General features: G+C 37.5%; 1 protein-coding gene across 12 annotated transcripts in view; it reads left to right on the top strand.

Annotated features, from left to right (window-relative positions):
* Nucleotides 1–14020, top strand: part of FAM135A (family with sequence similarity 135 member A) — a 151844-nt gene that overhangs the window by 129178 nt on the left and 8646 nt on the right. The window lies entirely within an intron of this gene.

The raw sequence follows: 14020 nt of genomic DNA, 5'->3' as shown, positions 1-14020 counted from the left end.
ATCATATTATATTATATTATATGGCTAGCAAGCATTTCTGAAAGTGTCAGAAACTAAACTATTAATGATTATGCTTTCTACAGTTCTCACTACTGGATGAATCTTATTACTTATTTCTTATCAACTAATTATTAAACATGTTCCCCATCTTGCATATATATTCCAGGCTTTTACAACCTAAAGTTCCCAACTGCTCCTTTGCCATTTTTACTCTCTATAAATAACCTTACTTCTGACCTTATGATCTCCCTCAATTCACCCTCATACATCTTCCCAGCATATTTTTTCCAGTGTCCTTTGAAATCCTTATTTGAGGGGAACAGACTGCCTTTATTTTCTTCAAAGAATGTTATCGCTGCTTACTTCTGAAAGTGGAGACGTAACTGAAACAGATTTTTTTTCCCCCTCCTCTCCCCGATGTCTTCACTCCCCCGGTTATAGAGTGGAGTTTGGCAAACTTTTTTTTTAAAAGGGCCAGATAGTAAATATTTTGGCTTTGTAAGCCATACAATCTCTTTGCAACTACTTAACAATACCATTGTAGTATGAAAACAACCACAGAAAATACAGAAACAAATGAGCATGACTGTGTTTCAGACAAACTTTATTAATTCAAAAACAGCAGTAGCCAAATCTCACAGGCCATGTCTTGCTAATACCTGCTATAGAAGCTCAGTTCCTCGTTTACGAAGTACCACCTAAAGTAAGGAAAATAGCCCTCTTGCTTTCCATTTCTGATTGCAATCATTACTCCTCCACTGTCATATAAAACCACTTTATTTGAGGCTTGTATCATCCAAGCTGTGCTACCATCTATTCTTCTTTAATATAATGACCTCCTGGTTATCCCAGGAGAGTAAAAGACATTGACACGGCCGGGCGCGGTGGTTCACTCCTGTAATCCCAGCACTTTGGGAGGCCGAGGCGGGCGGATCACGAGGTCAGGAGATCAAGACCATCCTGGCTAACACGGTGAAACCCTGTCTCTACTAAAAATACAAAAAAGTTAGCCGGGCGTGGTGGTGGGCGCCTGTAGTCCCAGCTACTCGGAAGGCTGAGGCAGGAGAATGGCATGAACCCGGGAGGCGGAGCTTGCAGTGAGCCAAGATCATGCCACTGCACTCCAGGCTGAGAGACAGAGCAAGACTCCGTCTCAAAAAAAAAAAAGGCCAGGCACGGTGGCTTACGCCTGTAATCCCAGCACTTTGGGAGGCCAGGACGGGCGGATCACGAGGTCAGGAGATCGAGACCATCTTGGCTAACACGGTGAAACCCCGTCTCTACTAAAAATACAAAAAATTAGCCGGGCGTGTTGGCGGGTGCCTGTAGTTCCAGCTACTCGGGAGGCTGAGGCAGGAGAATGGCGTGAACCCAGGAGGTGGAGCTTGCGGTGAGCTGAGATTGCACCACTGCACTCCAACCTGGGGGACACAACAAGACTCCGTCTCAAAAAAAAAAAAGACATTGACAAATGTTCGTAACATGATTATGTTTGGGAAAAGATTCTCCTCTTGGATCTTAACGTACTTAGATCTGGAATCATTTTTGGTAATTTGATGAGTCAACCCTTTAGATAATTCATTATGCATCAGCATGCCTTTCTCAACTCCAGTGTCCCTTCATTCCACTCCATGTTGAACTCATACCCATGGCTACACTGTACTCCTGAAATTTCAGCCAACATTCCATTCTGTTACTGTGATGTCTTATCCTTCTTTTTCTCTCACTCCCTTCTCATCTGCTTTTTAGACTCATTTATGATTCCTGCTACATTTTCTTTTTTTTTTTTTTTTTTTGTTTTGAAACGGAGTCTCGCTCTGTCGCCCAGGCTGGAGTGCAGTGGTGCGATCTCGGCTCACTGCAAGCTCCGCCTCCCGAGTTCACACCATTCTTCTGCCTCAGTCTCCCGAGTAGCTGGGACTACAGGCGCCCGCCACCACGCCCCGCTAATTTTTTGTATTTTTTAGTAGAGACGGGATTTCACCGTGGTAGCCAGGATGGTCTCGATCTCCTGACCTTGTGATCCGCCCGCCTTGGCCTCCCAAAGTGCTGGGATTACAGGCGTGAGCCACCGTACCTGGCCAATTCCTGCTACATTTTCATAAGTCTCCCTCCCCTTCATGGTTTTACTCCCTTCCTGACTCAAGTCTCAGACTTCATGGATTACTTTTGTCTTTCATGTATTACTCTTTGTTTTTCTATCCTAGTCATCTTGCAAATCTGTATTACTGTTTTTATACCTAGCTTTTGAGCTCTTCCAAAAAAGATCACACAGACACGCAAAATCAGCAGCACTGTAGGTCCATGGGGTCCCTATCTAGTTATCTCTAGTTAGCTTCCTACCTATTCCCTTAGACACACTCCCAAATTTTCACCTTTCCTCAAACTTCAGATTTTCACTGCTCCCTTCATTTCTCACAGTTAGCTTTGCTTTTGCGTTCTACTTTATCTTTGAAATTCAAGACATTTCTTTCAACCTACCAACATTAATTAACCTATGTATTCCTTTTAGTTCAGTGAAAGATTTATAATCTGTTCAAGAATAATTACCCTCTCCGTTTTGAAACTCATGCCTTCTCATCAGTATCTTTAAACTCTTTCCCTTTTCAGTAATTAATCCTTTAATAGATAAAGTTATTCCCATTTCTTCCATCTTAATAAATATTTCTCTTGATCTCTTATTCTGTACTTGTCCCCCTTTCCCCTTTTTCTGAGAGTGTTGGGGGGTAGGGTTGAACCTTTTGAAAGAGAACAGTCACTTTCATTACTCCCCCCTTTTTTTCACTTTTTTGGTTTCTATCTGCACCACTCCACTGAAGCTTGCCAAATCCAGTGATCTCTTTTCTTTTATTTGAACATTAAGACATTTAAGACTACTGAAAACTCCTTCTTGAAATACTTTCCTTTCTCCATTTTTGCGGGATCCACCTCTCCTGGTTTTTTTCCATCTTGGCTTTTTTTCTGCTTCCTATATGGGCTTTTTTTCTTTCCTTGCCCCTTTATGAAAGCTGTTCTTGTGTTTTAGCCTCTGTCTTCTGCTCTTCTCACTCTGTACATTCTTCTTGGACAGCATCATTCCATATCCATCTTTACCATTGGTAGCTCTCAAATATTAATATGTATCTCTAGCTTGTCCTTTGCTGTGCTCTAGACTTACACACCTAGAGGCCTACTTAGCATCTTCACGGAGATGTCTCATGGGTGCTTCAAATCTGGTGTTTTCAGACAGTGCATCTGTCCCGTGATTACTTCTCTGGATTCCGCATCTACTGGAATGGCATCACCATCTGCCTAGTGAGAAGCTTAGAAACTGTTCTTGACTCTCCTTTCTTATTTATACCCCATATCTACGGAATTGCCAAGTTTTAAAACATTTAACCTTCTTAGTGGCTGATGGATGCTTCTCTTCTTCTTCTTTGCCACTGCCTTAGTTCAGCCTTCATCACTTTTACTTAAATTATTGTTCAAACTGGTTACCCTGCCACATGTATACCCCCTTCTCCCCATTCTCACTTCCTCGTTAGATGAAATGATCATCCAATGAAGCCATAGATTATATTGGCCATCTAATATCAAACCATATTGGTCTCATTTGAAAATCTTTCATGATGCTTTGTGGTATTCACAGTGAAGTTTAAATTCCATGGATAAGGGCATCAAGTCCTCTATAATCTGGTCTCTGATTCTCTGTTTTCTTTTTATCTTACACACACACACCCACACCCGCACCCTTTGCTGTGGTCATGCTATTCATGGTTTTTGATTGCTTGCATTTTCTCATGCTTTTTGTATCACCTCGTGGTTTTGTATCACCTCATGTGTTTTTGTATTGTGTTTTTGTATCACCTCATGTGTTTTGTACCTCCTCATGTGTTTACCCATCTTTTCAGAACTAATTCTGTTTACCTTCTAAAATTAAACTCTAATGCCACCTGCTATCAAAAGCTTTTCTTGATGCCCTATCTGATTTAATGCTCCTCTACTTTCAGAATACTCCCTGTATACCTTTGGGGTTTTTTGAGACAGGGTCTCACGCTGTCACCCAGGCTGGAGTGCAGTGGCGCAGTCATAGCTCACTGCAGCCTTGAACTCGTGGATCAAGCAATTCTCCCATCTCAGCCTCCTAAGTAGCTGTCCCATATATGCTTTTATGTCCCCAATCTTATGTCTCCAGGACTGATTTCATTATTGAATTTCAGTCGTCATTTGCCTGCTAGACATTTCAATTTACATATCAAACTAAATATGTCCAAAACTGAACATACTGTCTTCTTTGGCCGCTTCTCCTGTTGTCCTTTTTTTAATGGTACTGTTCTCTCAATTACTCCTTTGAAACACCTTAGGGTCATCTTTGATTGACCTCACTTCTTTGCCTCCCATTCTCAAAATTGTTAATATTATCTCTGAACTTCCATAGCATTATATATCAACCTTTTACCATACTCATTATAGTTTATCTTATGTCAGTTATTTTTATGTCTTAACTTTCTTTCCTTAAGTAGGATCTGTCATGACTACTCGTTCCCATTTCCCACATACACATTCAGTATGTACCATAGCTCTTCTAGTGTACACCGATTGAATTAACAGATGAATCAATGATATTTTTAATATTATTTTCAATATTCAAAAACAGTTTAAATATTATATAATAAGATGTAAATCTAGCCCATATATTCAGCGACTGGTAGTTCTAAGTCTGAAGTTACTTGAATTTGTGAACTTAAGCCCTGGCCATTTAAATCTACATCTGTTTTTATCCTCATTCCTATCACCCATGTCTTCCATTCTACTCTTGTAATATTTGATATTAATAGATGTAGTTATTGAAAATACCACTGCTTTTGAGTCCTGTTTTAGCTTTTTCAGGATTCTGCCTTAAATGTTGTTCTTAATATGAGAAAGAGATTTGGGAATGATTATTACATGTACTGTCTACTATTAGAATCAGTGAAAGGAAAATTGTCTTATAGATTGAGTTTTATGATTTTGTTTGTAGTGATACAAAGCATCAATGGTAAGTTTCTTACAATATACAGAAATATATACTTGATTGATCAAATTACAAGATATTCCTACAAAATGAAACATGGCATATACTTCTCATGTGAGAAAAACAATATTAGCTAGAACCATTGTGTGGAGCTATGGAGTTCATACCCTTTGCTGACAAGTTAGGAAATGTGTGAAAGGCAAAGCTGAACGTAAGTGTTCCTGAGGTCTATGTCTTTATACAGCATTATACAAAGTAAAATTTAATTAGCAATAGTAATAGCAACATAAGAATATCTAAACTGTAAAGAAAATATAACTGTAAAGATTAGTTCGATTTTTTTCTTTTAAGTTGTTAATTTATTATTTGCCTTATAATGCATGATCTGGTTGTACTAGACTAAAACTGTTAAGAACCAAACTCTGACATCACACATAGGTATTAGTTATAGTTCAAACACTGACTAGGCTACCTAATTTAAATAAACTCCAGTTTCCTTATTGGTAAAATGAGAATAGTAGTATCTCATAAGATTATTAAAAGGATTAAATGAGATAATATGTGTAAAGTGATTCTGTAGAGTTCAGAATCACTAAGTTTACTAAGTTTAGTAAATGGTAAAAATGGTAAAAAAAAAATGGTAAATGGTAAAAAAAAAAAAAAAAATGAAGAAGTGACTTAAATAAAATAATACTACTATCATAAGCTAGGTGCGGTAGCTCACACTTGTAATCTCTCCACTTTGGGAGGCTGAGCCAGGTGAATTGCTTGGGCTTAGGAGTTTAAGACCAGCCTGGACACCGGGCATGGTGGCTCACGCCTGTAATCCCAGCACTTTGGGAGGCTGAGGCAGGCAGATCACCTGAAGTCGGGAGTTCGAGACCATCCTGACCAACATGGAGAAACCCCATCTCTACTAAAAATACAAAATTAGCCAGGCCTGGTGGTGTACGCCTGTAATCCCAGCTACTTGGGAGGCTGAGGCAGGAGAATCGCTTGAACCTGGGAGGCAGAGGTTGCAGTGAACCGAGATCTCGCCATTGCACTCCAGCCTGGGCAACAAGAGCAAAACTCCATCCCAAAAAAAAGAAGACCAGCCTGGGCAACATGGTGAAACCCCATCTCTACAAAAAATACAAAAATTAGCTAGGCATGGTAATGCGCACCTGTAATCCCAGCCACTCCAGAGGCTGAGGCACAAGAATTGCTTGAACCAGGGATGTGGAGGCTGCAGTGACCTGAGGTTGTGCCACTACACTCCAGCATGGGGGATAGAGCCAGACTTTTTCTCAAAAACTTAAAAAAAATAAAGCCCACTAGTGCCAGGCACAGTGGCTCACGCCTGTAATCCCCGTACTTTGGGAGGCTGAGGCAGGTGGATCACCTGAGGAAACGAGTTCGAGACCAGCCTGGCCAACATGGTGAAACCCCATCTCTACTAAAAATATAAAAATTAGCCAGGCATGGTGGCTGGTGCCTATAATCCTAGCTACTAGGGAGGCTGAGGCAGGATAATCATTTGAACCCGGGAGGTGTAGGATGCAGTGAGCCAAGATCGTACCATTGCACTCCAGCCTGGGCAACAAGACTGAAACTCTGTCTCAAAAAAAAAACAAACCACTAGTATTATAGATTATAGAAATTGACTTTTACACAAACAATATGTATCTTAGGAAAATTTTTTTAACAACTTTATCTAAATGCTGATATTACTAGCTATAAAAATTATTCGAATGACTTAAAATTGTTTTTATGTTTTAAGATTTCTCTTTGTACTCACAAGTTTATTAGTATATATCTGAATTGAATTAATATCCATTTTGGGAAAAAACATTAAAGAGTACTATTCTCTGGCTGGGCATGGTGGCTCATGCATGTAATCCCAGCACTTTGAAAGGCCGAGGTGAGTGGATCACCTGAGGTCAGGAGTTTGAGACTAGTCTGGCCAACATGGTGAAACCCTGTCTCTACTGAAAATACAAAAAAATTAGTCCAGCGTGGTGGCGCACACCTGTAATCCCAGCTACTCAGAAGGCTGAGGCAGGAGAATTGCTTGAACCCAGGAGTTGGAGGCTGCAGTGAGCCAAGATCCTGCCACTGTACTCCAGCCTGGGCAACAGAGCAAGACTCCATCTCAAAAAGAAAAAGAGTACCATTTTCTAGTAATTGTGACTAATGCATTGGTTAATACTAAAATACTGGAAAAATAATAATAGCTAATACACATGTAACATTTACCACGTTCTAGGTATGATTTAAACACATACATATTAGCTTATTTAACCCTCTAGGGTAGGAATATTGTCCCCACTTTGCAGATGAGGACACTGAAACACAGAGAGATTGAATGACTTGCCTGAGGTCACTTATCTTTATGAAAAGCCAGTAAGCATTCGCGCATGGTTCACACTGCATCATGTTAAGCCGATAATATACATTTTCAGGAACTTTAAAAGCTACTTCTAATAGCACTTTTAAATATCAACAAGTATTTCAATTGATTTTAAAATTATAATGTTGTAGAGATTGAAACAAGTCTCTCGAACTATTTCATGTGGGGTGTTGGGTTTTGGGGTTTTTTTTCGGAGGGAGCATATCTAGTGAATTGTGAGAAATGAGTAGTCCATCCCTAGAAAGTTGCTATGCCTGTATATTTACATATAATTACTTTATTCACAAAATAGAATATATAGATTCACAGCAAACAAGTTAAATAAAACAGGAAAACATAGAACAAAGAAAAAGAGTACTTAACCAATATGCTATTCTCAAGTGTTTTAAAACAATCAAAAGTGATCATTTCTTTTTTATATTTTATTATTCTAAAGCTACAGTCTTGGATGCCCTGGTTTGATTATTGCTTCAGTTTCTTCTGAACAGCGAATTTTCTGTTCTTTTGGAAAAGCCTAAAATTATTTGTCTAAATCAAAATCCAGCCATTTGCCCTTTTGCCTTTTTTATTTAAGCAAAGCCTCTTCTGTGGGTCTTCCTTTTGAAACAGTCTTTTTCTATGCAACATATCATTAATTAATAGCTTTCCTTTTATTGAAAGCTGTTCATTATTTTAAAATGAAGAAAGCTTTTTAAAAGCCTAAAATAATTTGTGTGTTTTGTAAAACAATTGAGAAATACTGTATTTTTTATAAAAATCATAAATTTATTGGGTGAGAAATTACCTTTTTTGTGAACACAATAGATCTGGTAAACGGTTACAGAAATGTTACTTTTAAAGGGAAATTATCTATTTTGATTAAAGAATTGCAATTATAAACATTCATTAAATTTTTATAGCAACTTTTGACAAAACCTATGGTATTCTACAGATTGCTAATAGAATATGTAAATAATTTGCAGGTGGCATACAAGCATCTCAGCATTGAATAGCAGGGAAAAGAAAGATGAAGGAGCTAGAGCAATGTGGAAAGTAAAATAAATGTATAATATATAGACATTAGATGACAGCAGTGTTGAAGTAGTCAAGATTATATTACTAAAGCAGAGAGAGGAATCATGGCCACTCTGACATTCCATAATGAGGGCTCAAAATAGCCAAAAAAGAATCTATTCATTGTTGGAATTTCAAAAACAATATATCCTTATTTTAAGATCTTCCTAAAAACACCTGCTTAGAGTCTTTTTACCAGCTGTTGAATTCTGACAAATAATGTATAGAAATTAACTAAAGCTCCTGCTGTCCTACTGTGGCACAAAGTACTCTGTATCCAGGAGGTTACAAAGGGATTTAATCTTAGGTATCACTTTTGATATGTAAATAATATGTATATTTTGTTTCTGAAAGTGCAGGAAAGAACCAGCATCTAACATTATTTTAGAAAGAAAATTCATTCAAATGTATTTAAAATGAGTAAAAATAAGCATAGTTTAATATTGTTAAGAATATGTCAGTTTTAAAAGTACAGAGTTTTCTTAGCTTCAGCACTGTTGATATTCTGGGCTGGAGAATTCTTTGTTTTCAGGGGTTGTCGTGAACATCGTAGCATGTTTAGCAGTATCTCTGGCCTCTGCCCACTAGATGCCGGTAGCACATACACTTTTCCAGCTTCAGCAGTGACAACCAAAAATATCTTCAGATGCTGCAGAATATTCCTTGGAGCAGAAAATCACCAGTTTAGAACCACTGCTTTAGCCAGTTCCAGAAAGTAAACACAAAATGACCCAAAGTGAATTGCATTAAAACTCTGAAGTTTTAGAACAAATGAGTAGCCAGAAGAATTGGAAAGACTTCAGATTATGAAGATGAAAGTTTCAATTAAGGTGTTCATATATCAATCGTATTATTATATAGTCCAGAGCAATATGGAAGATTTATTTTAATCTTTTTCTTGGTAAAAAGTAACAACGTACTTACAGATTTTTCTAGTTAAACCATGTCATCCTATAAATAGGGAAATCTTGTCACTTTCCCAAATTAAAGGTTCAACAAATAATTAGCCACTTGAGGGGCTCAGTGAAGTATTCACCCACAGACTAGTTAACTACGTTGTCTTTGAGGAGCTAGAATCAAGGTAGGTGTAGAAAAGATAAACCTAGAATATTAGCTCCCAAAATAGACTTCAGACATTTTTGTTGGCTGTACTTAAACTCAGATGAAGTACTGCTGTATTTCCTACCAGCACTGCACCTCTGGAGCTTGCTGTGCTTCACTTTGAGTTTCTGCCTTCTGTAGCCAACACTGCTAGACAAGAAATTGAAGCCAAAAGGTTCAAAAAGGGCCATAGTATATTTAACTAACTTGGTTCTTGGCTAATATAAAAAGCAAACCTTCTGTGCAAAAGCACAATATCAGTATTAATACACTTTTTTTGAATAACTAGAAAACTGGTTACCAAGTTTAAAATGCATTTTTAAAGTACAATACTGTCGTAAGAATCACATTTAGAAGTATAACAACATAGTGTATTTAGTCAGTATCAGAATTTTTAAATTTATTTTATCATCATGGAATCTGAGAGTGAAAGGGTACCTTTGAAATCCTCTGACTAATTTTTACTGATTTTGCCTGCTTCCACTGAGCTGCGTGAACATGAGGAGCCATAGACACTTCTTGCAGGGATCTCAGTCTAAAGCAATAATTCCACACCTTAGTGTTGTTTCTCTAGAGAAGTACATCAGAATCTCTGCAAAGAGCTATTTTGAATAATGTCTTTAATATAATTTTATTTAGAAATATATAATGCCTTTTATTCTTACAAATACAGAAATCTTTTAAAAATCTTAATCGGGAAATTTGTGAGGAAGTTTTAATGATCATGTAATCTGGCAAATACATAATTAATTCACAGAGCACACATCTGGAGGTGACATGTAATATTGTTTATGCCTGAGTGGTATAATGTGTACTGCTGTTCCTAATACATAACAACCCAACAGAAAAAAAATGGGCAAAAGAGAAAAGAGGCAGTTAGCTACCAAAAAATAAAATTAAAAATTAAAATATATATATATATATGGAAGGCCAATAAACAATAAGTTAATCATTTTTGCCATTAGGTTGGTAAAATTCAACAGATGCTATACAGTATTGATGAGTGTGTGAAACAGAAACCTTCATATATTAATGGTGGAAGGAGAAATATTATTATCTTTTTGGAGAGTACATTTATCAGAATTTTAAGAATGTACTCAACAATTCCACTTTTGGGATTTTTCCTACAGAAATCTCATACAATTAGGTAAAGGCTATTCATTGCAGTGTTATACTTTTTTTATGTCCCCTCCCTTCTGAAGTGGAATGGACATAAATGTCCTTTGCTAGGGAAATAGGAGACATACTAAAAGTTATTCCTGGTAATTCCATGTAGTAGTTAAAAGAATGAGATAAATTTATTTGTACAAACATGAAAAGCTGTCCCCAAAATATTAGGTGAAAAAAGACATAAAATAGTATAACTACTATAATCTCAGTTATATTTTTAAAATGAAAAATAAATTGTGTATATACCAAGAAAGGAATTTGGAACAAAATACAGACATGCCTTGGAGATACTGTGGATTTGGTTCCAGATCACCATAAAAAAAGGTGAGTCACATGAATTTTTTTGGTTTCCCAGGGCATGTAAAAGTTATATTTACACTATACTATAGTCAAGAGTGTGCAATAGCATTATGTCTAAAAAAAAAGTATGCATACTTTAACTTTAAAATACTTTATTGTTAAAAATGCTAATGATTTTCTGAGCCTTCAGCTAATCATAATGTTTTTGCCAATTAGGGTGGTGGTTGCTGAAGATAGAGGTGGCTATGGCAATTTCTTAAATTACAACAATGAGGTTTGCTGCATTAATTGACTCTTCCTTTCACAAAAGATATCTCTGTAGCATATGATGCTGTTTGATAGTATTTTACCTGTAGTAGAACTTCTTTCAAAATCAGAATCAATCCTCTCAAACCCTGCCACTGCTTTTTCAACTAAGTTTATGTAATACTCCAAATCTTTTGTTGTCATTTCAACAATGTTCACAGCATCTTTACCAGGCATAGATTCCATCTCAAGAAACCACTTTCTCTGTTCATCTATAAGAAGCAACTCTTCATCTATTCAAGTTTGATCATGAGATTGCAGCCATTCAGTCACATCTTCAGGCTCCACTTCTAATTCTAGTTCTCTTGCTATTTCCACCACATCTGCAGTTACTTTCTTCACTGAAGTCTTGACCCCCTCAAAGTTATCCATGAAGGTTGGAATCAGCCTCTTCCAAACTTCTGTTCATGTAGATATTTGACCTCCTCCCATGAGTCATGAATGTTCTTAATGGCATCTGTAATGGTGAATTTTTTCCAAAAGGTTTTCATTTTACTTTGCTCAGATCTATCAGAGGAATCACTACTTATGGCAGCTATCACCTTACAAAATGTATTTAAGTAATAAGATTTGAAAGTCAAAATAACTAATGGATCACTTGGGCTGCAGAATAGATTTTGTGTTAGCCCGCATGGAAACATCATTAATCTAGGAGATTAATGTATATCTCCATGAGAGGTCTTGGTTCAGTAGGGGGATCGTTAATGAGCAGTAATATTTTGAAAGGAATCTTTTTTTCTGAGTTGTAGGTCTCAACTGTGGGCTTAAAATATTCAGTAACCCATGCGGTAAACAGATGTGCTGTAGTCCAGGCTTTGTTGTTCCATTAATAGAGCACAGAGTAGATTTCATATAATTCTTAAGGGCTCCAGTATTTTAGGAATGATGAGTATTGATTTCAAGGCCCCAACTGCATTAATCCGTAACAAGAGAGTCAGCTTGCCCTTTGAAGCTTTGAAGCCAGGCATTGATTCCTCTTTATCTATGAAGTCATGGATGGCATCTTCTTTCGATAGAAGGCAATTTTTTCAACATTGAAAATCTGCTTTTTAGTGTAGTCTTGTCAACATATACCTTAGCTAGATCTTGCAGATAACTTGCCATAGCTTCTCCATCAGCACTTGCTGCCTCACCTTCCACTTTTATGTTATGGAGACAACATCTTTCCTTAAACTTCTGCTAGCTTCCAGCTGTTCTGTGCAGCTTCTTCACTTCTCTCGGCCTTGAGATAATTGAAAAGAGTTAGGGTCCTGCTCTGGATTAAGCTTTGGCTAAGGGAATATTGCAGCAGGTTTGATCTTTCATCCACACCATCCAAACCTTCTCCGTATCAGCAATAAAACTGTTATGGTGTCTCATCATTTGCGTTTTCACTGAGTAGCCCTTTTAATTTCCTTCAAGAACTTTCCCTTTGCATTCACATCTTGACTAACTCTTTGGCACAAGAAGCCTGCTTTTCAGCCTGTCTTGGCTTTTGATATGCCTTCCTCACTAAGCTTAATCATTTCTAGCTTTTGATTTAAAGTAAGAAACAGAGCCAGACATGGTGGCTCAGGCCTGTAATCCCAGAAATTTGCAAGGCCGAGGCTGGGAATCACTGAATCCTAGGAGTTTGAGATCAGCCTGGGCAACACAGTGAGAAGCTATTTCTACAAAAAAAACAAAAAAAAAATCCAATGTGTTGTCACATACCTGTTGTTTCAGCTACTTGGGAGGTTGAAGTGGGAGGATCCCTTGAGCCCAGGAGGTAGTGGCCGCAATGAGTCATGATTGCACCACTGCACTGTAGCCTGGGTCAGAGTGAGACCCCGTCTCAAAAAATAAAAATAATTAATGTGAGAGCCATGCGACTTTTCCTTTCACGTGAGCATTTAGAGGCCATTGTGGGGCTATTGATCGGCCCAATTCCCATATAGTTGTGTCTCAGGGACTAGAGAGGCCCAAGGAGAGAGGGAGAGAGACCGGAAATGGCCAGTTGGTGGAGCAGTCAGAGCATAGTCCATAAGTTCACTGTCTTATATGGGCATGGTTCATGGCATTGCAAAACAATTCCAATAGTAACATCAAAGATCACTGATCACAGATCACCATAACAGATATAAAAATAATGAAAAAGTTTGAATATTGTAAGAATCACCAAAATGTGACACAGAGACACAAAGTGAATATGTACTATTGGAAAAATGGTGCCAATGGACTTGATCAATGCAGGGTTACCACCTTCAATTTGTAAAAAACATAATATCTGCAGAGCACAGTAAAGTAAAGTACAGTTAAACAAGGTATACCTGTATAAAACTGTGATTGCTTTCAAAATACTGAATTTGAAAAAGTTAAACCTTTTAAGTGTACAATCTTCTGGAGTTGTAAACAATACTAACAAACATCTGGCAAAATATTATATTACTATGAATTTTCAGAAAGAACAGACATCAATGACACTAATTTATACATAATGTATCTTATATAAGTAATCCAAATACAATCGAGTCTGGTTTCTGCTTTTGATAAACCCTTTGTATAAACCTCAGTTAAGAAAAATGCAAAAAAATGAGGCATGCCTGTACACAACTGTTAGCTGTGTCCTTAGTGAATGGCAGCAGGGGCGGCGGGGCGAGGGGGAAGGCAAGAGGAGGTAGTAAAGGGGGAATAGTTGAAGTTTTTTTTTTTTTTTTTTTTTTTTTTTTGGAGGTGGAGTCTTGCTC

The sequence above is a fragment of the Nomascus leucogenys genome, chromosome 3, assembly GCF_006542625.1.
Source record: "Nomascus leucogenys isolate Asia chromosome 3, Asia_NLE_v1, whole genome shotgun sequence".
Taxonomy (NCBI): domain Eukaryota; kingdom Metazoa; phylum Chordata; class Mammalia; order Primates; family Hylobatidae; genus Nomascus; species Nomascus leucogenys.
This window is presented reverse-complemented; position numbering and strand designations above follow the sequence as displayed.